The 25,142-nt window shown below is 44.9% G+C and overlaps 1 long non-coding RNA gene across 1 annotated transcript in view; it reads left to right on the plus strand.

Moving 5' to 3' along the window:
- Nucleotides 1-2,905: 2,905 nt before the first annotated feature.
- The window catches only part of LOC141053615 (uncharacterized), a 168,417-nt gene continuing 146,180 nt past the window's right edge, over nt 2,906-25,142 (plus strand). Inside the window, exon 1 of the long non-coding RNA XR_012221231.1 lies at nt 2,906-3,402. This is a non-coding gene — a long non-coding RNA (uncharacterized lncRNA). The remainder of the gene's footprint in view (nt 3,403-25,142) is intronic.

Genomic DNA, 25,142 nt, shown 5'->3' on the forward strand with positions numbered 1-25,142 from the left:
GAAATGGTATTCAAAACTAGGTATATAACTGTGGGTAAATTTTAGCTTTTTGCCACAGTTGTGTTCCTGGTTGTGTTTGAAGCAAAGTATTTCACCTAAAAAGTTGTTTTAATTGTTGGTGATTTCCTAACAATGTACACAACTTTTGTTAAAAGGTGAAATACTTTGCATAAAACACAACCAGGTACACACCTGTGGCCTAAAGCTAAAAATAGAGACCATGACAAGATAGCCAACTTTGGTTGGCAAAGGTATATACTGTTGGTACAGAAGGTACACAAGTTTGGTTAGGGCACAAATCTTTCACACTCTGTCATCCTGCCAGTGTACTCTGCCTTGAGGTGACATAAAGTATAGTGCAAAATTGTCCCTCATTACTGAAACCGTCACAGAACTTCTAGTGGTAATGTCATGGTAATCTTGCAAGGTGGTTTCTTCAGAGGTGTCCTCAATGGAAATGGGTTCCTTGCAGATAACAAAATTGTGGAGTACCACGCACGCTTTGATCACCTCGTCCACAGTTTCTGTCTTGAGGTTGATCGCAGTCAATAGGACCCGCCATTTGGCTGTCAGAATACCAAAGGTACATTCAACCATTCTTCTTGCTCTTGTGAGGCGGTAATTAAAAATGCGTTTTGGTCTTGTCAATCCTCTGCTAGAGTACGGTTTCAAAAGGTGTTCTGACAGCTGGAAGGCTTCATCCCCTACACAGACAAATGGCATAGGTGGACCAGATGTTTGCGGCAGCGGTCTAGGTGGTGGGAACTGGAAGGTGTTTCCATACAGTTTACGCCCCATGGCAGACAGTTTGAAAACTTGAGAGTCATTGGAGCGGCCATAGGCCCCAATATCAACCGCAATAAATTTGTATTCCGCGTCAGCGATGGCCATGAGGACAATTGAAAAATATTTCTTGTAATTAAAATATTCCGATCCCGATCCAGCTGGCTTTACAATGCGGATATGTTTCCCGTCCACAGCGCCCAAGCAGTTTGGAAACTGACATATCTGTTGAAACTTGTCAGCAATTTCAATCCACCTCTCTGTTGTGGGCTCTGGTAAAAACTCTTCAGCTAAGGAGTCCCACAGTGCACGGCATGTGTACTTCACAATTCCAGATATGGTGGAAATCCCGAGTCTGTACTGGAAATGCAGTGACGAAAGGGATTCTCCAGTTGCAAGAAATCTGTGGGGAATTAAAAAACAATAAATTAGTTTTAAATCACAGCATTACATACCAAAACTGACCTATAACACTTGGAGATACAAATTACCACCAACAAGATTGCAGTGAAAGTGTGCTCTGATGCGATCATATCCAATAAATGTGGCTTACCTTAAAGTCACCATCAGACGCTCTGCGGGTGAAACAGAGAAGCGGCAATAGGTGTCCGCTTTTCTTATGAGGTGTGCAATGCGCTCCACCAAGTAATCAAAATTCTCCATTTTCATCCTAACATATCCAAAAAATTTATCCGGGTTTCGTCGAAGGTCCATGCATAGTGTAGAATAGACCCCACGCGTCATTCTCTTGGCTGTGATGGGGTGGATCCACAAACGTCATCAACGATGCCTGATGCGCTGCTGTCTCGCTCTCTCCTTCTCCAGAACAATCACCCTCAAACGATTTGCCTCCGCTGTAAAATCCGCCAAATTCTTCAAAATATTTCCAATGACAACATCCATCTTCGCCAGTAACTTGCTCTTCTCTCCAACCTGCACTTTCTCCTCTACAACCTGTCAAAGAAGGGCTGTAGGAACATGCTATATATAGTTTTCCAGTAGCCAATCCCATTCGGAAGGCCACAAGGGTCAATTTTAAAAACCGGATCCGGCGTAATCCGTAGAAAAACGGATAGAAAAACGGATGAACCGGATGAGACGGATCCGGTTTTGTCTGTCCAGAAAAAGACGGATCCGCCAGAAAACCGGATCCGTCACATCCGGTTTTACGAAACATTTGCCGGATCCGGCGTTCCGGCACGACGCCGGATCGCGCCTGACGCCAAAAACCTGATGTGTGAAAGTAGCCTTAGAGAAGCATCACATGATTTTTCGAACAGTGCCAATACTTTTGTCCACCCTCTTTTTTATGTTTGGTGTGGAATTATATCCAATTTGGCTTTAGGACAATTCTTTTTGTGTTTTTTCATTTAAGACAAATTAAATGAAGAAAATAATACCAAAGAATTTGTGTTTGCAATCATTTTCAGGAAGAAACTGAGTATTATCTGACAGAATTGCAGGGGTGTCAATACTTTTGGCCACAACTGTAGTTCATCAATGGGCCATTATCCATATACATATGGTTCATCAATGGGCCAATATCCATATACATATGGTTCATCCATGCCCAATACCAATATACAGGTGGTTCATCAATGGGCCTATATTATTATACATATTGTTAATCAATGGGCCAATATCCATATGCATACGGATATTGGTACATATGGTACATCAATACTCCAATATCCATATTCATATGGTTCATCAGTGGGCCTGTATTAACAGTATATACATATGGGTCAATGATCCAATGTCCCTAAACTGATGGATCATCAATTATCTAATATGGATTATAAGACGCACTTTCTTCACCCCAAATTTGTGGGGAAAATGGGGGTGCGGCTTATAATGCATATTTACCTTACCGATACTGTTGCTGCAGGCTGCAGGTTGAGATGAGGGGGTGACCGGCGGTGCAGTGGGTGCCCGACGGTGCTAAATGGGTCTCCGTTGCTATGGGGGGGCTCTGCCGACATTTTGTGAAAGGCCAGAGCCCCCTGCAGTTCCATGGTTTCCTGTGCATTGGACTCTGGGAAAATGGCCGCCGGGGGGCGGCGCATGTGCAGATGGAGATCTCAACACCAAGATCTCGAGAGCTGAGATTTCAGCGCTGAGATCTCATCTCCCAAGATCTCCATCTGTGCATACGCCACCTCCCAGCAGCCATTTTTCCAGAGTCCACCACACAGGAAATCATGGAACTGAGGGGCTCTGGCCTTTCCCAAAATGTCAGCAGAGCCCCCGTAGCAATGGAGACCCCCTCAGCGGCACAGGAGACCCCCGCAGCGGCAGCTGAGACCCCTGCAGCTGCACCAGAGACCCCTGCAGCAGCACCAGAGACCCCTGCAGCGGTATCGGAGTCTCCTGCAAGCAGCATCGGAGACCACTGTAGCAGCACTGGAGACCTCTGCAAGCTGCACTGGAGAACTCTGCAGTGGCACCAGAGACCCCTGCAGCGGCACTGGAGACCCCCGGAAAGCAGCACCGGACACCCGCAGCGGCGCACGGCACATCGAAGCACCCCTTCATCTCAGCTTGCGGTCTGCAGCATCATCCCACTCCACTCCTGCCTCCTCCAGCAGCGACCCTGCTTCACCGCAGCCATCACCCCCGGTAAGCAATAAGATGCATGGACTATAAGAAGCACCAGAATTTTTTTTTTTAAGTTTTTTCCTATTTTTCTCCTAATAATTTGGGGTGCATATTATAATCCGGAGCCTCTTATAATCCGAAAAATATGGTACATATAATTCATCAGTGGTCCAATATGACCATATATGTGGTTCTTCAATGCTCTAATATAACTATATATATGGTTAAATAGTGTTCCAATATCCATATACATATGGTTCAGATAATGTAAACTTTCTGTTTAGGGTTCTTTGTCAAGTCTTTTTTATTTTTTTGCATCATCAAAAGAAAAATGATACATTACATGGTGCAGTTGTGCTCAAAAGTTTACATTCCCCAGCAGAATTTTTGCTTTCTTGGCCTTTTTTCAGAGAATATGAATGATAATACCAAAACTTTTTCTCCACTTATGGTTAGTGGTTGGGGGAAGCCATTTATTGTCCAACTACTGTGTTTTCTCTTTTTTAACCCCTTCACCCCCAGGCCATTTTCCATTTTTGCGTTTCTGTTTTTTGCTCCTCTTCTTCCAAGAGCCATAACTTTTTTTTATTTTTCTATCAATATGGCCATGTGAGGGCTTGTTATTTGTTGGACAAGTTGTACTTTTGAATGACACCATTGGTTTTACAATATCATGTGCTGGAAAACGGGGAAAAAAATCCAAGTGTGGGGATATTGCAAAAAAAGTGCAATTCCACAACTGTTTTTGTTTGTTAAATAATAGAGTGACACACTGGCGCTAGTCCACTTGGCCCTGAAGAAAAAATTGGGTGTTCCCAGATGCTGCTGGTGATTGACAGGTTCTGTGCTAATACCTGCTAAAAAGAGACAAGCTTAAAATAGTAATTACACCGCGCTATACTGGGAAAGACAAGGGTTAATATTAGACTACTCACTTGATAATGTATAGAAAAAACAAGATGTCCTGAAGGCTGGTTGCCTGGTCTTGGAAATATGGATAGCTGGCACAAAAAGCGGGATGAATAGATGAATAAATAAATAAATAAAGTCTATTTTTTTTTTTTTTCCTTTTAGAAAATAAGCTACTCACTTGTTTTTTCTATACACTAACAAGTGAGTAGCTTATTTTCTAAAAGGAAAAAAAAAATAGGCTTTATTTATTTATTTATTCATTCATTCATTCATCTATTCATCCCACTTTTTGTGCCAGCTATCCACTTTTGTTTTATGTTTGTTGTTTTTTGTACCATATTCACCAAAAGCTAAGACTGACCTGCCATTATGATTTTCCAAGTTGGTCATTATGAGTTTGTAGATACCGAACATGTCTAGGTTCTTTTTTATTTAAGTAGTGAAAAAAAATCCAATGTTTCTTAAAAAAAAAAAAAAAAAAAAAAAAAAAAGCGTCACTTTCCGAAACTTGTAGCATCTCCATTTTTCGTGATCTGGGGCCGGGTAAGGGCTTATTTTTTGTGTGCCAAGCTGACGTTTTTATAGATACCATTTTAATGTAGATATGATCTTTTGATCACCTGTTATTGCATTTTAATATAATGTTGCGGCGACCAAAAAACGCAATTCTGATGTTTTGACTTTTTTTCTCGCTACGCTACCGATCAGATTCTTTTTATATATTGATATATTTGGCAATTCTGAATGCGGTGAAACCAGATATGTGCATTTTTTTCATTGTTTTATTTTGAATGGGGCGAATGGGGGGTGATTTAAACTTTTATATATTTTTTATTTTTTTAATATTTTTAAAACCATTGTTTTTTTACTTTTCACTTGCTTCAATAGTCTCCATGGGAGACTAGAAGCTGCGATTATCCGATCACTTCTGCTACATAGAGCAGAGCTGCAGACCTGATCTATGTAGCAGAAATGCTCACTTGCTATGAGCTTTGACCGCTGGACGGTGCTCATAAAAATCCGGCAATGACAACCACATAGGTCTGCTGCAGACCCCGCATTGTCATGCCAACCAATCGGTGACCTGTGGTCATGTGATATTGGCGCAGATGGGGAGGATTAGTGATGCACTTCCAGCACGATCACATTAAATGCCTCTGTCAGAGACTGACAGCAACTTTTAACAGGTTAACAGCTGCGGGTAGATCGCGATTCCACCCGCGGCTCTTAAGGGCACATGTCAGCTGATGAAATCAGCTGACATGTGCTGGGAAAGATGTGGGCTCATTGGTGCCGGAGCCCACATCAAAGGGAGAGACCCAACATGAGCCGCATCACAATTATGGTAATACTAACTTTTATAGTTTTTACTTATGTTTTTCAACTTTTGTACATTAAAAACACTTGAACCCCTTAGTGACAAAGCCAACTTTAACTTTAATGACCAGGCCATATCTGACCAGTGTCACTTCATGTGCAAACAACTTGGAATGCTTTTTTTTGGTCCCCAATTAAGCCATATTAGGGATTGCCTTTTGCAGGACGGTTTTAATTTTTTTATGCCATGTTTGACATGGTGACAATACAGATACAAAATTGTTCGAGTTTCCTGGATGAAAATTGGACAGTTTTTCGTACACTAAACCTAGCCTTAGTCTGCAAAAAATAAAGAAGTGATAAGCTATACAATAATCTCTATATATAAAACTGAATGTGTGTGTGTGTATCACCAACCAATCACTAAGCATCTTTCATTTCAACAGAGCTGTTCAAAAGAAGCTGAGCTATGATTGGTTGCTATGAGCAACAGTTTTCCTTGCAACCAATCACTAAGCATCTCTCATTTCACCAGAGCTGGTTAAAAGAAGCTGAGCTGTGATTGGTTGCTATGAGCAAGTTTTCCCACTTGACAACACCTCAGCAGACACTGACAAGGAGGGAGAAATCTAGCATCCACAGGAACATAAGTTCACAGCCATTGTCTGCCCCCCAGAAAGGAGCACAGAGCACATGACAGAAATGAATCCCCCCTCCCTACAGATATCCCCATCACACATCCTCCATCCTGTAGGCACATCTTCCCTCTTAAAGGGATTATTGGTATGGAAGTCAGAGCAAATCCATCCAGCGCTTTGGTTTTGACCCCAGGCCTCTCTTAAAGGGATCTCCGGTATGGAAGTTCGGACCGTTCCACTCAGCTCTGTGGTTCTGACACCAGTTTCTCTTAAAGGGATCATTGGTATGGAATTTAGGGCAAATCCACTCTGCGCTTTGGTTCTGACCCCAGGCCTTTCTTAAAGGGACCCCCGGTATGGAAGTCAGGGCAATTGCCTTCAAATGCTCTGGTACTGACCCCAGGGTTCTATTAAAGGGATCATTGGTATGCAAGTCAGGGCAAATCCACTCAGCGCTCTGGTTCTGATCACAGGCCCCTCTTAAAGGGATCCTCGGTATGGAAGTGAGGGCAAATCCACTCAGCGCTCTGGTTCTCATCCCAGGCCCCTCTTAAAGGGATCCTCGGTATGGAAGTGAGGGCAAATCCACTCTGCACTTTGGTACTGACCCCAGGCCTCTCTTAAAGGGATCTCCTGTATGGAAGTAATGGTAAATCCCTCAGTGCTCTGATTCTCACCTCAGGCTTCTACTAAAGGGATCATTGGTATGGAAGTCAGGGAAAATCCACTCAGCGCTCTGGTTCTGATGCCACGCCTCTCTTAAAGGGATCCCTGGTATGGAAGTTAGGACCATTCCACTAAGCACTCTGGTTCTGACACCAGACCTCTCTTAAAGGGATCCCCAGTATGGAAGTTAGTACCGTTCCACTTAGTGCTCTGGTTCTGACCCCAGGCTGATGGGATGATGTGGGATATTAGGAGTAGTAGTCTGGTGGCTCTGGCTGACGGAATGATGTGGAATATTAGGAGTAGTAGTCCGGTGGCTCTGGCTGATGGGACGATGTGGGATATTAGAGGTAGTAGTCCGGTGGCTCTAGCTGACGGGACGATGTGGGATATTAGTGGTAGTTGTCCGGTGGTTCTGGCTGATGGGATGATGTGGGATATTAGGAGTAGTAGTCCGGTGGCTCTGGCTGAGGGGACGATGTGGGATATTATTATAATTTATTATTATAGCGCCATTTCTTCCAAGGTGATTTACATGTGAGCAGGGGTATACATAATACCTACAAGTACAGTAATCTTAAACAATACAAGTCACGACTGGTACAGGATGAGAGAGGACCCTGCCCGTGAGGGCTCACAATCTACAACGGGATGGGTGAGGATACAGTAGGCGAGGGTAGAGCTGGTCGTGCAGCGGTGTGGTGGATCGGTGGTTACTGCAAGTTGAAGGCTTGTCGGAAGAGGTAGGTCTTCAAGTTCTTTTTGAAGTTTTCCATGGTAGGCGAGAGTCTGATACGTTGTGGTAGAGAGTTCCAGAGGAGAGGGGATGCGCAGGAGAAATCTTGTATGCGATTGTGGGAAGAGGAGATAAGAGGGGAGTACAGAAGGAGATCTTGTGAGGATCGGAGGTTCGTGCAGATAAGTAACAGGAGACTAGGTCACAGATGTACAAAGGACTCAAGTTGTGGATGGCTTTGTATGTCATGGTTAGGGTTTTGAACTGGAGTCTTTGGGTAATGGGGAGCCAGTGCAGGGATTAACAGAGGGGAGAGGCCAGGGAATAGCAGGGGGACAGATGTATTAGTTGGGCAGCAGAGTTAAGAAATGATTGGAGGGGTGCGAGAGTTTTAGAGGGGAGGCCACAGAGCAGGAGGTTGCAGTAGTCAAGGCGGGAGATAATGAGGGCATGGATTTGGGTTTTTGCAGATTCTTGGTTGAGGAATGTACGGATCCGTGAAATATTTTTGAGTTGAAGTCGGCAGGAAGCGGAAAGGGCTTGGATATGTGGTTTGAAAGAGAGATCAGTGTCAAGGATAACCCCGAGGCAGCGAGCTTGTGGGACTGGAGAGAGTTGGCAGCTGTTTACTTTAATGGATAGGTCTGTTGGGGGGGGTCACGTGAGATGGGAGAAAGATGATTAATTCTGTTTTGTCCATATTAAGTTTTAGAAGTCTAGCAGAGAAGAAGGATGAAATAGCAGACAGACATTGAGGGATTCTGTTCAGTAGGGAGATTATATCTGGTCCAGAGATGTAGATCTGTGTGTCATCAGCATAGAGATGATACTGAAAGCCATGAGATTCTATGAGCTGTCCGAGGCCGAAGGTGTAAACGGAGTAGAGCAGGGGCCCTAGGACTGAACCTTGTGGGACTCCGACGGATAGGGGGCGCGGTGAGAAGGTGGTGTGCGAATGGGAGATGCTGAATGTCCGGTCTGCTAGGTATGATGCAATTCAAGATAGGGCCAAGTCTGTGATACCAAGAGATGAGAGGGTCTGTAGTAATAGGGAATGGTCCACTGTGTCAAAGGCAGAGGACAGGTCCAGGAGGAGGAGGACAGAGTAGTGTTGCTTGGCCTTGGTGGCTAGTAGGTCATTGGTGACCTTAGTTAGGGCAGTTTCAGTGGAGTGGTGTGGCCGTAAGTCAGATTGCAAGTGGTCAAGGAGGGCACAAGAAGAGAGGTGGGAGGATAGTTCAAGATGGACGTGTTCCAGTAGTTTTGAGGCATAGGGGAGAAACTATATAGGGCGATAGCTAGATACAGAGGATGGGTCAAGAGAGGGCTTTTTGAGGATAGGTGTGATTGAGGCATGTTTAAAGCTTGAGGGAAAAACACCAGTTGTTAGTGATAGGTTAAAAAGATGGGTTAGGGTTGGGATGAAGACTGTGGTGAGGTTTGGGATGAAGTGGGATGGGATCGGGTCAAGTGCACAGGTAGTGAGTAGAGTTGAGCGAAACAGGTCGAAAAATTTCAAAAGTCGCCGACTTTTGTCAAAGTCGGGTTTCATGAAACGAAACCCGACCCTAGGATGAGGTCGGCCACGAGGTCGGTGACTTACGCGCCAAAGTCGCGTTTCAAATGTTTGTTTTGCGCTCTTTTACAGCCAATCAGGATCCACGGACACTGTGGGCAACGTGATGACATAGGCAGGGGACACCACCATCTTTCAGAAGGGCATGCAAGTGATTGGCTTGCTTTGGTGGGCGTCACAGGGGGTATAAAAGGGCGTGCACGCCGACCGCCATCTTACTTCTGCCGATCTCAGTATAGGGAGAGGTTGCTGCTGATTCTGTAGGGAGAGCGTTAGGCAGGTAAGAAGACAAAAAAACTGCTTCTGCTGCTAGCGATTTGGCCTGCACAACACACAAGTCACTGTGTGTGCAGTGCAAGGGGAGGCTATATTGTGGTGTATCAGTGGTGTTGGTTGTTGGGCTGCCTTTTAAGGCTTCCTGACAGGCTGGCATTGCTGTTTACCCACTGCTCCGCAAACTGCTTTTTTAAAAGCAATCCCAATTTTTTTTTTTTGTCCTGCTGAGAAGAAAAAAAAACTGCTTCTGCTGCTAGCAATTTGGCCTGTACAACACACCAGTCACTGTGTGTGCAGTGCAAGGGGAGGCTATATAGTGGTGTATCAGTGGTGTTGGTTGTTGGGCTGCCTTTTAAGGCTTCCTGACAGGCTGGCATTGCTGTTTACCCACTGCTCCGCAAACTGCTTTTTTAAAAGCAATCCAATCTCCCTTATCCTGTAGTCACTTTGGTCACAGCTGTGCCATCGAGCCTGTCACATAGCGCTCAGATATTCATTGGGCCTCACACAATCCACAAGTGTCCAGTGTCCAAAAGTGTGTGCAGAGATTCAAAATCTCCCTTATCCTCTCGTCACTTTGGTCACAGCTGTGCCATCGAGCCTGTCACATAGCGCTCAGATATTCATTGGGCCTCACACAATCCACAAGTGTCCAGTGTCCAAAAGTGTGTGCAGAGATTCAAAATCTCCCTTATCCTCTCGTCACTTTGGTCACAGCTGTGCCATCGAGCCTGTCACATAGCGCTCAGATATTCATTGGGCCTCACACAATCCACAAGTGTCCAGTGTCCAAAAGTGTGCGCAGAGATTAAAATCTCCCTTATCCTCTCGTCACTTTGGTCACAGCTGTGCCATCGAGCCTGTCACATAGCGCTCAGATATTCATTGGGCCTCACACAATCCACAAGTGTCCAGTGTCCAAAAGTGTGTGCAGAGATTCAAAATCTCCCTTATCCTCTCGTCACTTTGGTCACAGCTGTGCCATCGAGCCTGTCACATAGCGCTCAGATATTCATTGGGCCTCACACAATCCACAAGTGTCCAGTGTCCAAAAGTGTGCGCAGAGATTCAAAATCTCCCTTATCCTCTCGTCACTTTGGTCACAGCTGTGCCATCGAGCCTGTCACATAGCGCTCAGATATTCATTGGGCCTCACACAATCCACAAGTGTCCAGTGTCCAAAAGTGTGTGCAGAGATTCAAAATCTCCCTTATCCTCTCATCACTTTGGTCACAGCTGTGCCATCGCGCCTGTCACATAGCGCTCAGATATTCATTGGGCCTCACACAATCCACAAGTGTCCAGTGTCCAAAAGTGTGCGCAGAGATTCAAAATCTCCCTTATCCTCTCGTCACTTTGGTCACAGCTGTGCCATCGAGCCTGTCACATAGCGCTCAGATATTCATTGGGCCTCACACAATCCACAAGTGTCCAGTGTCCAAAAGTGTGTGCAGAGATTCAAAATCTCCCTTATCCTCTCGTCACTTTGGTCACAGCTGTGCCATCGAGCCTGTCACATAGCGCTCAGATATTCATTGGGCCTCACACAATCCACAAGTGTCCAGTGTCCAAAAGTGTGCGCAGAGATTCAAAATCTCCCTTATCCTCTCGTCACTTTGGTCACAGCTGTGCCATCGAGCCTGTCACATAGCGCTCAGATATTCATTGGGCCTCACACAATCCACAAGTGTCCAGTGTCCAAAAGTGTGTGCAGAGATTCAAAATCTCCCTTATCCTCTCGTCACTTTGGTCACAGCTGTGCCATCGAGCCTGTCACATAGCGCTCAGATATTCATTGGGCCTCACACAATCCACAAGTGTCCAGTGTCCAAAAGTGTGTGCAGAGATTCAAAATCTCCCTTATCCTCTCGTCACTTTGGTCACAGCTGTGCCATCGAGCCTGTCACATAGCGCTCAGATATTCATTGGGCCTCACACAATCCAAAAGTGTCCAGTGTCCACATGTGTCTGCAGAAATTCAAAATCTCCCCTGTCCTATAGACACCTTGTACCTTGTTTTACATTACTATATAGTTTGTTGGATTTTGTCTACATTTCTACCAAAAATGAGGAAGGCTGGTGGAAGAGGCCGTGGAATTGGGCAGGGGTTGGCAGCTGGTAATGATGGTGTTGGTGGTGGATCTGATGGTAGTGGCAAGAGCAAAATAGGACCGAATGCAGGAGGTGCTGACCCTGCGTCATCGTCTGGCTACATAAGGCCTCGAACGCTTAGTTTTCTAGGAGTTGGCAAACCGCTTTTAAAGCCAGAGCATCAGGAAAAAGTTTTGTCTTACATTGCTGACTCAGCCTCCAGCTGTATCGCCTCCTCTTCTTCAGTTGTAAAAAGTAAAAGCACTGAGTCGTCATTGGAGGCTCATGTTCATGAACCACACCTTTCCTTGTGTCCTTCACCCCAACCAAGATTGAAGGATGACGCAGGCCATACTACTGATTACTCCATGGAGCTGTTTTCACATACCATGCCTGGATTATCAAGTCAAATGGTGAATTACCCAGGCCAAGATGAATCTGACATGGAGTGCACTGATGCACAGCCGCTGATGGATGATTCTGCTGGTACATTCTCTCAGAGCACTACATTGTCCTCGCAGTGTACAGAGCCAGATTCTGACCCTGATGAGACTCAGGTGCCCCTTCCCGCACACTATACCACCATACACGGTGACACAGAGGAAGGTGCACATGACATAGAAGAGGAGGTGATGGATGACCCAGTTGTTGACCCAGATTGGCATCCATTGGGGGAAGAGGGTGCTGCTTCCAATAGCTCAGATGAGGAGCATCCACAGCAGACATCGACATCGCAACAGCTGTTATCTGGCAGGCCCGTAGCACTCCAAAGACAGGTTCCAAACAACAAAAGAGTTGCTGGACAACTTGTCCAGAGGGTCAAAAGATCACAGCGTGCTAGGCCGCAAACTGTCTGCCAAAGTAGGAAGAGTGCAGTGTGGCACTTTTTTGAACAAAATCCTCATGATCAGGCCAAGGTTATCTGTAAGAAGTGCGCAAAGACCTTTAGCCGAGGGAAAAATCTGAAAAATTTGAATACCAGTTGCATGCTTAGACATTTAACCAGCATGCACTTGCAAGCGTGGACACAACACCAAACCTCAAGTGCCACATGTGCAACTGATCACAACGAAGGTAGTCAGCAACGCTACATTGTATCCCCCACTGTAAGCCCACCGGTTAGCACAGCAGCAAATGTTGAGGTGTCGTTGCAAGGCCACAGCAGTCAGGGAATCCCACTGTTATATCAACAAAAGACTGATTCTAGGCCATCAGAAAGAACACCAACTCCATCACCATCATCAACCCTCTCTCAGTCCGCCCTGTCCACCGCTACTTCCACCATATGCAGCTCTCAAGTCCAGCTCACCCTCCCAGACACTATGAGTAGGTCAAGAAAGTACTCAGTCTCTCATCCGCGTACACTGGGTTTGAACGCCCACATTGCCAAACTAATCTCGTTTGAGATGATGCCCTTTCGGTTGGTGGAAAGCGCAGCTTTCCGCGAACTCATGGCCTATGCAGTACCACGCTATGACCTACCCAGTCGCCACTTCTTCTCTCGCAAAGCCATCCCAGCCCTCCACCATCATGTGAAAGACCGCATTGTCCATGCACTCAAGCAGTCAGTGAGCGGAAAGGTGCACCTCACAACTGATGCATGGTCCAGTCGTCATGGCCAGGGCCGTTACGTGTCCATCACTGCGCACTGGGTTAATGTGGTGGATGCAGGGTCCACAGGGGACAGCGGTGGTGGGACAGTGCTGCCTAGCCCACGGTATAGGAAACAGTTGGCTGTAGGCGTTCGACCCTCCTCCTCCTCCTCCAGAAGCGAAAGCTCGTCCACAGAGCGCAGTCGTACGAGCACTCCATCTGCAGCTGCCACTGTTGCACACGATGTGTCCCCCTATCGAGCAGCTAGTGGAAAGCGTCAGCAGGCTGTGTTGCAGATGATGTGTTTGGGCGACAGACACACCGCCGAGGTGCTGGCCGAGTACTTGAAGCGACAAACTGAGTCATGGCTGGGCAGTGTACATCTTGAGGCAGGCAAGGTAGTTAGTGATAACGGCCATAATTTTGTGGCAGCCATAGCCCTTTCAAAACTCAGCCACATACCTTGCTTGGCTCACACCTTGAACCTGGTGGTGCAGTGCTTCCTCAAAAATTATCCGGAGTTAACAGCCCTGCTCCAGAAGGTGCGAAGACTGTGCGCGCACATCCGCCGGTCGCCTGTACACTCCGTTCGTATGCAGAAGCTGCAGCGATTGCTCCACCTTCCCAACCACCGCCTCATTATCGACATTGCAACAAGGTGGAACTCCACCCTGCACATGGTGGAGCGGCTGTGCGAGCAGAGACAGGCCATAATGCATTTGTGGGAGGATACACGGTCAGGCACTTTGAGAGCAGACATGGAGTTGACAGGTGTGCAGTGGTCGAAGCTGAAAGACCTCTGTAAAGTCCTTCAGTGTTTTGAGGAATGCACACGGCTGGTAAGCGCAGACGACGCCATCCTAAGCATGAGCATCCCACTTATGCGTCTGCTCATGCAAACTTTGACGCACCTTAAGGAGCAGGCGTCTGCAGCCAATGTTGATGAGGAGGAAGAGGAGGAGGGAATCCTTGATGACATTCAGCCATTGTCTGCTCAGGGACCTCTCCTGGACGAGGTGGAGGAAGAAGAGGAGGAGGAGGATGATGATGGGGATGATTACTTAGGGGAGGAGGATGCATCTCGTGGGGCAAGTGAAAATGTTGGCGTGGCAAGGTCTGGTACAGGGTTTGTGCGTGACTGGAGGGATGTGGATTTGCCAGAAAGTGCTCCTCCACCCAGCACTCGCAGTGCATCATTGACACCAGGAACATTGGCCCACATGTCAGATTATGCCTTGCAGATCCTAAAAAGGGACCCCCGCATTGCCAAAATGATGAACGATGACGACTACTGGTTGGCCAGCATCCTGGATCCACGCTATAAAGGCAAATTACAAAACATCATGCCACAGGAGAACCTTGACCTAATATTGGCTAATAAACAAGCAACTCTGTTAAATCGGTTGCTTGAGGCATTCCCAGCACACAGCAGCGGTGATGGTTCTCACACGAGCCGTACGGGCCGGGGGCAGCTTGGCAGAGGTGTTCGTGGTGCACACAGCAGAAGTGGCGTTGTAGACAGGGGTTTCATGACAATGTTGTGGACTGATTTTTCAAATACCGCTCACACAACTGGTAATACTGCATCGATGGAAAGTGACAGGAGACAGCAGTTGTCAACTATGGTAACAAACTACTTTTCCTCCCATATCGATGTTCTCCCACACAGGTCATTCCCCTTTGACTATTGGGCCACTAAACTGGACACCTGGCCTGAATTGGCCCAATATGCCTTACAGGAGCTCGCTTGCCCAGCTGCAAGTGTGCTATCGGAAAGAGTCTTCAGTGCAGCTGGATCAATCCTGACAGAAAAAAGGACCCGTCTGTCAACCCAAAATGTGGATGATCTAACCTTCATTAAAATGAACCATGCATGGGTTTCCAAGGATTTTGTCCCACCTTCCCCTGATGACACATAGGGTGACAGAAAAATGGCTTGCTTTGGTCCACCTCTTCCTGGTACTTCACCTATTTCGCCTTTTGCATCAGCTGAATGTCCAACATCAACATATGCCACTTTCTAAAACTCCCTAACTGTGCTGCCTCCCCCCCCATGGCTGGGGTCACCACCTAGCGCACGACACCGTGCGAGTGCCGTTGCCCTGGACAGGTGGGTAGGCCGACTCTTGGGCGCGGGCACTGGCACAGGGTCCCTCATAGTGCAATCAAGTGTCTCTGACGGTGGTGGTGCACACCTGCCGTCAGACACACCGCTATACTATGAGGGGCCCAGTGCCAGTACCGACGCCCACGAGTGGGTCCCCCTTGCTTGGGCAGGGCCCCAGCATTTGCAATCTTTACCTTTCCCTGCTCCTCCGCTGTGTAATCTGGGCCGTCAAATCCATACTGTGCCTGACACCGTCTGAGCCTGCCTCCTGAGACATATATTTTGAATGTGTACGCTATCCATACATGTTATCCGGGGAAACGGTACCCTTTCAAACCTTTGTGCAATCACGTGCAATCCATACTGGGCCTGACACCGTCTGAGCCTGCCTCCTGAGACATATATTTTGAATGTGTACGCTATCCATACATGTTATCTGGGGATACGGTACCCTTTCTAACCTTTGTGCAATCACGTGCAATCCATACTGGGCCTAACACCGTCTGAGCCTGCCTCCTGATGTATAGACATAGATTTTGAATGTGTACGCTATCCATACATGTTATCCGGGGATACGGTACCCTTTCTAACCTTTGTGCAATCACGTGCAATCCATACTGGGCCTAACACCGTCTGAGCCTGCCTCCTGAGACATATATTTTGAATGTGTACGCTATCCATACATGTTATCTGGGGATACGGTACCCTTTCTAACCTTTGTGCAATCACGTGCAATCCATACTGGGCCTAACACCGTCTGAGCCTCCCTCCTGATGTATAGACATAGATTTTGAATGTGTACGCTATCCATACATGTTATCCGGGGATACGGTACCCTTTCTAACCTTTGTGCAATCACGTGCAATCCATACTGGGCCTAACACCGTCTGAGCCTGCCTCCTGAGACATATATTTTGAATGTGTACGCTATCCATACATGTTATCTGGGGATACGGTACCCTTTCTAACCTTTGTGCAATCACGTGCAATCCATACTGGGCCTAACACCGTCTGAGCCTGCCTCCTGATGTATAGACATATATTTTGAATGTGTACGCTATCCATACATGTTATCTGGGGATACGGTACCCTTTCTCACCTTTGTGCAATCACGTGTAATCCATACTGGGCGTGAGAACGGCTGGCGAGCTGTTAAGCAAGCTACAGCACCTGTGGTTTGCACACGTAAGTTTTTAATTTTTTCAGGAATGACGGTTAGGCCTAATTCCGGAACTGCGGTTGACCTACACTTACTGGGAAATCATCGTTCGCGGGTAATAATTGTAATCAGTGATCCCCATCACTAACGTTGTTCAGCGGGTTATCTGCACCCGTAAGCGACAAACGCTGGCCTTTTCAGTGTAGCGCACATGCAGCCACGGACATGTAAGGGCATGACACACCAGTTATTGGCCAATCTCATGTGCCAGAGCCTCACGTGTCCCTCTAGTAAGCCGGACTCGGACCGCGGGGCATGACGGAGTCTCGTTCGTTAACGGAATTAAGCTTGCAATGTGTGCATCTGTTCTGTAGCTGGCATGGTTGAGGTTTCCCAGGTGGAGTCGAATTTAACCGTAGGCTCCACTCCTGGTGGTGCCCTTCTGGACATTCCTTTAAGGTTCAGCTTTGCAACCATACTGCCCACGTAAAACAAACACTTTGCCTTCATGAACGCTGTTTGGAGGGTCATGACTTGTGGGAATAATGCCGCCCAATCAGTTAACCTGCTAGAGAGATCCTTCGTTGCTCCCAAGCATGACATCACACTCCCTAGGAAGAAGGTAATGCCACTGTGGCGACCGTACTCCTGGGGGCGACACAAGTGCACTGATGCCCAGCCACTGCTCGATGAATCTGCTGGTACATTGACCCAGACCACTACATTCCCCTCGCACGCTACACGACCTGAATCTGACCCTGATGAAACTCAGGTTACCCTTCCCATATACAGTTCCATCTTACACGGTGACAAAGAGGAAGCTGCAGATGAAAGTGCAGGTTCGGCCCACCCGCCATCAGACACACCACCGTACTATCATGGGCCCTGTGCCAGTGCCGTCGCCAACAAGTGGGCCCCCCCTGCTTGCCCAGGATCACAGCACTTGCAAAGTTGAAATACTGTGCAGTGAGATGGAAGATGGGGACGAGGAGGAATCCAGAGAAGTACAGGGATTCCCTAGCGAGGAGACTTATTTGATTGTTTTCAATGTTGGGACAGCAATTTTTGGGGAGCACTATACTCTGGAGAATGATAGATGGGGCCCACCATACACTGGAACATTCCAAAGGTGGACATCAGACACTGGTGCAGCATTTACAGGGCCCATTATACACTAGAGCATTAGAAATGGGGCCCATTATGTTTGGAGCATTATTTGGGCCCATAAGACAGTGGAGCTTCATCCATGGGGACCAACATATACTGTAGCATTATGTGGAGCTCATCATATACTGTTTCAAACATTATATGGGACCAATGATTCTGTATGGAGAAATAGATGGGCCTCGTCATGAGATGTAAAAAGTGAGGTATTTTTCATTGCACTATACCGCTATTTCTCTGCCGTATCGGAGCATGATGAGTTGTGGTATGTGTTAAAGGGGCGCTCTTTCGCCCAGGGCACATGAAAACCTGCAGCCAGCCCTCCCCCCCCACAACTTTAGCCAAATAACCCCCATTTTTCAGTGCGTAACTTGTATTATGAAGTTAATTAAGGTTGACAAGCTTAAGTAAGAAGAATTGATGCTTTTGGCATTCAAATGGGCACTGTAGGTGTGTTTCCTGTCCTCCTCTCACTGCCGACTTTTATTCCCCATTGACTTACATTGGGTTTCGTGTTTCGGGACGACCCCGACTTTTCCCTATAATCGGACGATCCTGCTCGACCCGACTTTTAGAAAAGTCGGGTTTCACGAAACGAAACGCGACCCTAAAAAACCAAAAGTCGCTCAACTCTAGTAGTGAGTGATCTTGAGAGTAGAGTGGAGAGTCGATCTTCTGTAATGGTGGAGAAGTTGGTTTTGGGGAAGGAGGGCAGGGCAGATAGGAGGATGGGCACTGGGGGTTGTTGACCAAAACTGTCTCTGATGTTATCAATCTTCTCCTTGAAAAATGAGGCAAAGTCTTCAGCTGAGGGGTTGTTGTCTGGTAGCTCTGGCTGATGGGATAATGTGGGATATTATAGTGAATGTGGCTATGCAGAGTGGGCGGGGCTCTACACTCAGCTTTATATATATATACTGTATATAGAGATATAATCATTATAATTTGTTATAACTAACCGTAGTTGGTTACTATGCTTGGGCAGCGCCGGGCTCTTCAGCTAGTAATAAATAATGTTAGATATTCTATTAAAGGAACCAATGCTTCCCAATATAAGCAGTCACTTCTTTATCAATTCAAAATTCTATCAGGTGTCCTTGGTTAAAGAGCTGTGATTTTCCCACTTAGAAATGATGAATTTTCCATGATGTTTGATGGCTCTGTATATTAGCAGATTTTAATATTTTCATTATTCTATCAATCTCCACAACAAAATTGTTTAATAACTTAATCAAGCAAAACATCACATAAATGTTAGACCCACAGTACTGTCAATAGCATAATTTCTCATATTGATAAAATCTTATTATGTAATCACTATTTTTAACAAAGTCAGTTCTTATTTTTTACATATTTGACAGTAAAGGTGCTTGGTATGTTGTCATTAAATCTCAAGACCCCAGACCAACAGAAAAATAATTATTTTTCTCTATATCATGCGATACTGCTAGGATAAGATAATTACTCCTGTTATCTTCCTAAGCTATCAGACCCTGTAACCACCCTAGCCCACCAGGTACAACTACGAGGTATATTACAATTATGCTTCACCACCATCAAATATATCTTCATTAAGGGTTTTTTACAGGATTGCAGAGGTAGAAAGTAACAAATGCATCAAAGTACTACATCTGGGCAATAAAAATGAAAAAAGCATATATAGAATGGGAGGAATAGGGCTAAGTGACAGCACATGTGAAAAAGACTTGGGTATACTAATAGATCACAGACTGAATATGAGTCAACAGTGTGATGCAGCAGCAAAAAAGGCAAATGCAGTTCTAGGATGTATTAACAGAAGCATACAGTCTAGATCACGTGAAGTCATTATTTCCCTCTACTCCTCTTTGGTCAGACCTCATCTGGAATATTGTGTCCAGTTTTGGGCACCACATTTTAAAAAAGACATCAACAAACTGGAGCAAGTTCAGAAAAGAGCGACCAGAATGGTGACCGGTCTGCAAACCCTGTCTTATGAGGAAAGGTTGCAGGATTTGGGAATGTTTAGTTTGCAAAAGAGAAGACTGAGAGGAGACTTAATTGCTGTCTACAAATATCTAAAGGGCTGTCACATTGTAGAAGGATCAACTTTATTCTCATTTGCACAAGGAAAGACTAGAAGCAATGGGATGAAACTGAATGGGAGGAGACACAGATTAGATATTAGAAAAAACTTTTTGACAGTTAGAGTGATCAATGAGTGGAACAGGCTGCCACGAGAAGTGGTGAGTTCTCCTTCAATGGAAGTCTTCAAACAGAGGCTGGACAGACATCTGACTGGGATGATTTAGCGAATCCTGCTTTGAGCAGGGGGTTGGACCAGATGGCCCAGGAGGTCCCTTCCAACTCTACGATTCTATGATTCTATGATTCTATGATTCTATGATCCTCAAATCCTGTGCGTCCTCTTCACAGCCTCCACAGTCATTATTGACAGGCTGCAGCTGTGATATGACCACTGCAGACAATCACTGGGCTTAGTGGCTCTGTCAAAGGAGATGACGTGAGCTGTTGAACCCAGAGATTGGCTGCAGTTGTCACATGTGCTGTTGTGATCCACACAGCTGCAGCCCGTCAGCAAAGGCCAAGAGGTTGGCACAGAGGTAGCTCTGGGGCTCGTAAAGTTGAGTATCGGTGAGTTCATTTTCTATCTTTGCAGATTTATGGAAAATAAAAGTTAATCCCTGACAACTCCTTTAACCTTTTACCGACATCTAACATAATAGTATGCATGCATGTGTGGACAGCACAAAAAAGTGCTCTATTTTTACGGATTGTCAAGGAATTTCTGGACAGTTGGCAACCTTGAATGGAAGGGCCCAATGGGTTGTTACGGCAGTCAGGGACCTGCTGAAGGCTGACACAACTGCCATATTTTTCCTCCTATTTCTTTTATATAGTGCAATATAGCAGTATGTAAAACAAGCAATCAGAAAATCACAAGTTCAAATTGATTTAGGAGACTAAAAATTAAAGTAAAAATAAAGGGTTTTTATAGTGAAAAATTATAAAAATTTCAATCACCCATCTTTTTTCAACTGTTTATAATAAATAAAAAGATAAGCCTACTTGGAATTGCCAAAAATGGCAAAATATTTTTTGTTTGCCATTTCACTGCAATTTGATGTTTTCTCCATTTTCCAGTACATTGTATAACAAAATGAATTGTGTCATTCAAAACTACAAGCTCTATGAAGAACTTGTCTCTTGGAAGAAGCGGAGGAAAAAAAGAATAATATTGCAGTGCATGAATGAAAAATCACATGGTTGTGAAAGAATTAATCCACCAAATACCCTATGACTGCCCACTAAAGATATAGTGCTTTCAGCCACTCTAGACAACCAGATTTATTTAGATAAGAAAAATAACAAACAGGGTCTACCGGGTATTTTATAATTATTATAATTATTTAATTTTTAAAAATCACCTTAGATGTCCAGCGGCGAAGTTACATTTAGCCTCCAAACCATTCCTGAATACCAGGTAAAATATAATTGGCTCCAAACGGAAGGACGACAGCTAATTGTCAATTTATTGAAAGATACCTACAGAGCAACATCATAAGATTACACATAGGCATCACTATTTTGGCTGCTATTGATTGGTATCATGTTTGCCCATTTTGTACTCCAATCTTAATGAAGGCAGCACTGGAGTAAATTGTGCCTAATTAATTACAAGGCACACTACTCTTTGCATCCCACCAAAGCTTCACCCACTTTGGTGAATCTGTCAGGGACTGTTGTAAAAACAACAAATGTTGCAAGATTTTTGCACAACTTCGAGCTTCACAAAAATGTTGCATTATTTCAAGGTGTTTTATGGCAGAAAACTGTTGAAAACACCTGGATGAAATGGGCTCTTGGTGTTCCTATATGTAATATTGAGTTTACCTCACAGCAAACGTTTTTCTTGCATCATATAAAGTTATTTGTGTAATTTTGGGATTTTATGACTGTTTTTAAAATTGATGTTAATCCTTGTATAACATTTACATGATTGAAAACGTTAAAATGTTAGCATCTAAGGCTAGTTTCACATTTGCGGACGGAGGAGCTGCGGAGGGCTGCGGTCTTCCTCCATGAAGCTCCACCCACTGCCGCACCTCCTCCGGTCAGCTCCGCCTATGGTCGCATACTTCTGCATGCTGCCTGCATACCCAATCTTTAACATTGGGTACGCAGGCCGTGCGGATGTATGTGGATGCCTCCGCATGCGTTGGTTTTGACGATGCGGCGAACAAAACAAATTCCATCATGTTGCGTTCGATGCGGGTCATTAAAACGACGCATGCGGAGGCATCCGCATACATCCGCACGGCCTGTGTACCCAATGTTAAAGATAGGGTATGCAGGCAGCATGCAGAAGTATGTGGCCGTAGGTGGAGCTGACCGGAGGAGGTGCGACAGTGGGCATAGCTTCACAGAAGAAGACCACAGCCCTCCGCAGCTCCTCTGTCCCCAAATGTGAAACTAGCCTTAGCAATTTATATACAGAGTAGGTCATATCTTGCTGATTTCTCTGGGACCCACCTCTGAGACCTCCACCCAACTTAAGAAAAGGGCTCTTAAGTACCACATTTGAATAGAGTGATGTCCACATGTTTATGGTAGTTTTTCATCCAAGGGCAAACTTTCGGCGAGCAGTACAGTTTGCTGGAAAAGTGTGCAATATTTAGACTGTTAAGCTTTGGCTCTGCATGCTGGATCGTGTGGTCTTCAACCTCAATGGCGCAAAATGCGTGCTGACTTAATTCTCATCTACTTCTTTCTATAAAACATTTGGAGAAGCAGATGAGAATCCAGTTGGTATGTGAGCACAAAAATGCAAATCACATACTTCTGATCATGTGACTACTGCTTGAAACGTGAAACAGAGGAAAATCCCAACAATATGTATATTACACACCGTTTGTATTGGGCAAACTGCACAGCTTGCTGAGAGTTTGCCCTCAAGAGTAGAGCCAATTTCTTGACTATGAAAATGTCAGGGATAGTCTAGCAAAGAACTTGAATATCTCCACAATCCTAGCATAGACAATAAATAGAGTGGATGCTCCGTGTGATGGGACCCCCAGGGATCAGTAAGTTATCACCTATCCTGTTAATAACCCTTTAATCAAATGAGGTTTAATTAAAGGATCTGGGAATGTTTAGCTTGCATAAAAGAAGGCTAAGAGGAGACTTAATAACAGCCTACAAATATCTGAAGGGATGTCACAGTGTAGAAGGATTATCTTTATTCTCATTTGCACAAGGAAAAGTTAAGGCCCCGTTAAATTTAGCGATGCACCAGTGATCCCGACCACGATATGACCTGGTCAGGATCATTGGTGCATCGCTAAATGGTCACTAGTGAGCTGCCAAACAGGCAGATCTCACTAGCGACGCAGCGATGCTCGGCGGTCGATACACACCTGTCAGACGCAGCAATGATGACTGTCTTCTGCCCGCGTCCATGGCTCGCTCGTCGGCGCCAGCAGGAAGCCGATGTGAGAAAAGGACCAGGCCAATCTCGCGTGATCAGCGATAGCCAGTGGGGGGGGGCCGGTTAGAGGTGAGTGCCATATGCAGCGAGATTGCTACCGATATCGCTGCTGCGTCACAAAATCGGTGTCGCTCTAGCGATATCGCTATGTGTAACAGGCCCTTTAGAAGCAATGAGATGAAACTGAAAGGGAGAACACACAGATTAGATAGTAGAAAAAACTTTTTGACAGTTAGAGTGATCAATGAGTGGAACAGGCTGCCACGAGAGGTGGTGAGTTCTCCTTCAATGGAAGTCTTCAAACAGAGGCTGGACAGACATCTGTCTGAGATGGTTTATTGAATCCTGCATAGAGCAGGGGGTTGGACACGATGACCTTGGAGGTCCCTTCCAACTCTGACCTTCTATGATTCTATGTTTTTAGCTGTTCTTTTTGAGGGCTACTACTTCAAACTTTCTATTGTTGCATCTGTTGCATGACTTTTATATATATAATGAACTTTTTGAAACTCCAACTCATTTTACTACAGAATGATATATAAATGAATGCCGATCCAATTGCTGAAATCTTCCATAACATCGTAAGTTGCGTTTGCGTCTCCTCTAAACTCATGCTTCAGTGTCACTACAATATGTTGCACACACACTATTTTCTAAAAACGATTACTTCTATATATTCAGCAGTATAGCTACTATTCAATGTTATATAGTGTATGAAAAGCTGAAGAAATAAAGCAAAAATAAAAAAGACTTTAATCACTAAGCGAGAAGAAGAAATGGTCCTGCACCGAAGAATTTTCATGAGCGTATTAACCAACCCCACCTGAAATTAAAATGAACAGGGAATATATTACATATGTGGATGATATATCCTTGCAAGTGCGCTAAGTCCTTTTATCCTTTGAATGAAACAGGCAGACTTAGACTAAAGCTGTACTGTCACAGATAAAAGCAAATGAAATTGAGAATCATTTTTTGTGAAAAACTTGCTTCTAGTTAAGGTCTGATTTGATTGTATAGCAATGTATTGGGCTATAGTGGCAGTAAGAATTATTCCGGGAAAAATGCATGTAGAGTACTTGCAAAAAAAAGAAAAAAAAAATCACACAGATGTACACTGCTATGCTACTTCGCCTGTCTGCAAAACGGAATAACAAAGGGACCAATGTTTCCAGTCTTTTTTTCTTTTGCAAAGAAAATGACAAAATGGTCTTGCTTTCTAAGAAGAAAAAAATGGTAATTTATTCGTATTTTTTAAAGCTTCAATTCTTATAATACTGTGCCAGCTGTGTCTTTAGCGCTAGATCATTATTGCAATCAAGGTCAAAGGTGGCATAAAAAGCACAACTCTGACTGATTACTAATTAATCTCATGCTAAAAGTAAGTAAATAGAGTATCGCAGTCAGAGATCTATTATTTAAAGTAATGTTGCTCCCATTTCTCGAAGCAAGGGAAAAAAAATGAGAATGACGAGTGAAGCAATTTTATACATTGACTAAATTAAGTAAAATTGATAGGAGAATGGTACAGTACTGTACAAAAGCACAGCCATGTACTAGATGTTGCAGTAGGAATATCGTGTACTGTAGACCGGCATAATGTCTAATTGAAAAAAACACAATTCTAATGGAAACAATGGAGTAGATTGGCTATAATAATGATGAAGGCCAACTTGCGCCTTGCACGTGCTTATTCACAGGTGCAAAAGAAAGAACCTTCTTTCTATTTGGATGCATATCATCAATGAAAGGGTAAATGCACAGTAGCACATGATGGTAATGTGTATTTTTCTGCCTTTATACCCTTCTTAGCTTGGCTGCGATGCCTTTTTAATAGGCTGGAATTGTTTTTGATATATTAGAAACTGCACAGTTTACAAAGTGGAAATTCTGCAGTATTAAATTTAGGTTATTGTGTGGGACTCCCTGCCCGACAGTCCCCTGTTGTGGCCTTTGTTGAAGGGCGCATCAATGACATTATCTAATCAACCTTTATCGCTATATTCGCTACACAAGCCTATGGATTTTGAAGCAGGCC

This window comes from Dendrobates tinctorius, unplaced genomic scaffold (genome assembly GCF_039654945.1).
Source record: "Dendrobates tinctorius isolate UK_male_01 unplaced genomic scaffold, ASM3965494v1 ptg000166l, whole genome shotgun sequence".
NCBI classification, from domain to species: Eukaryota; Metazoa; Chordata; class Amphibia; order Anura; family Dendrobatidae; genus Dendrobates; species Dendrobates tinctorius.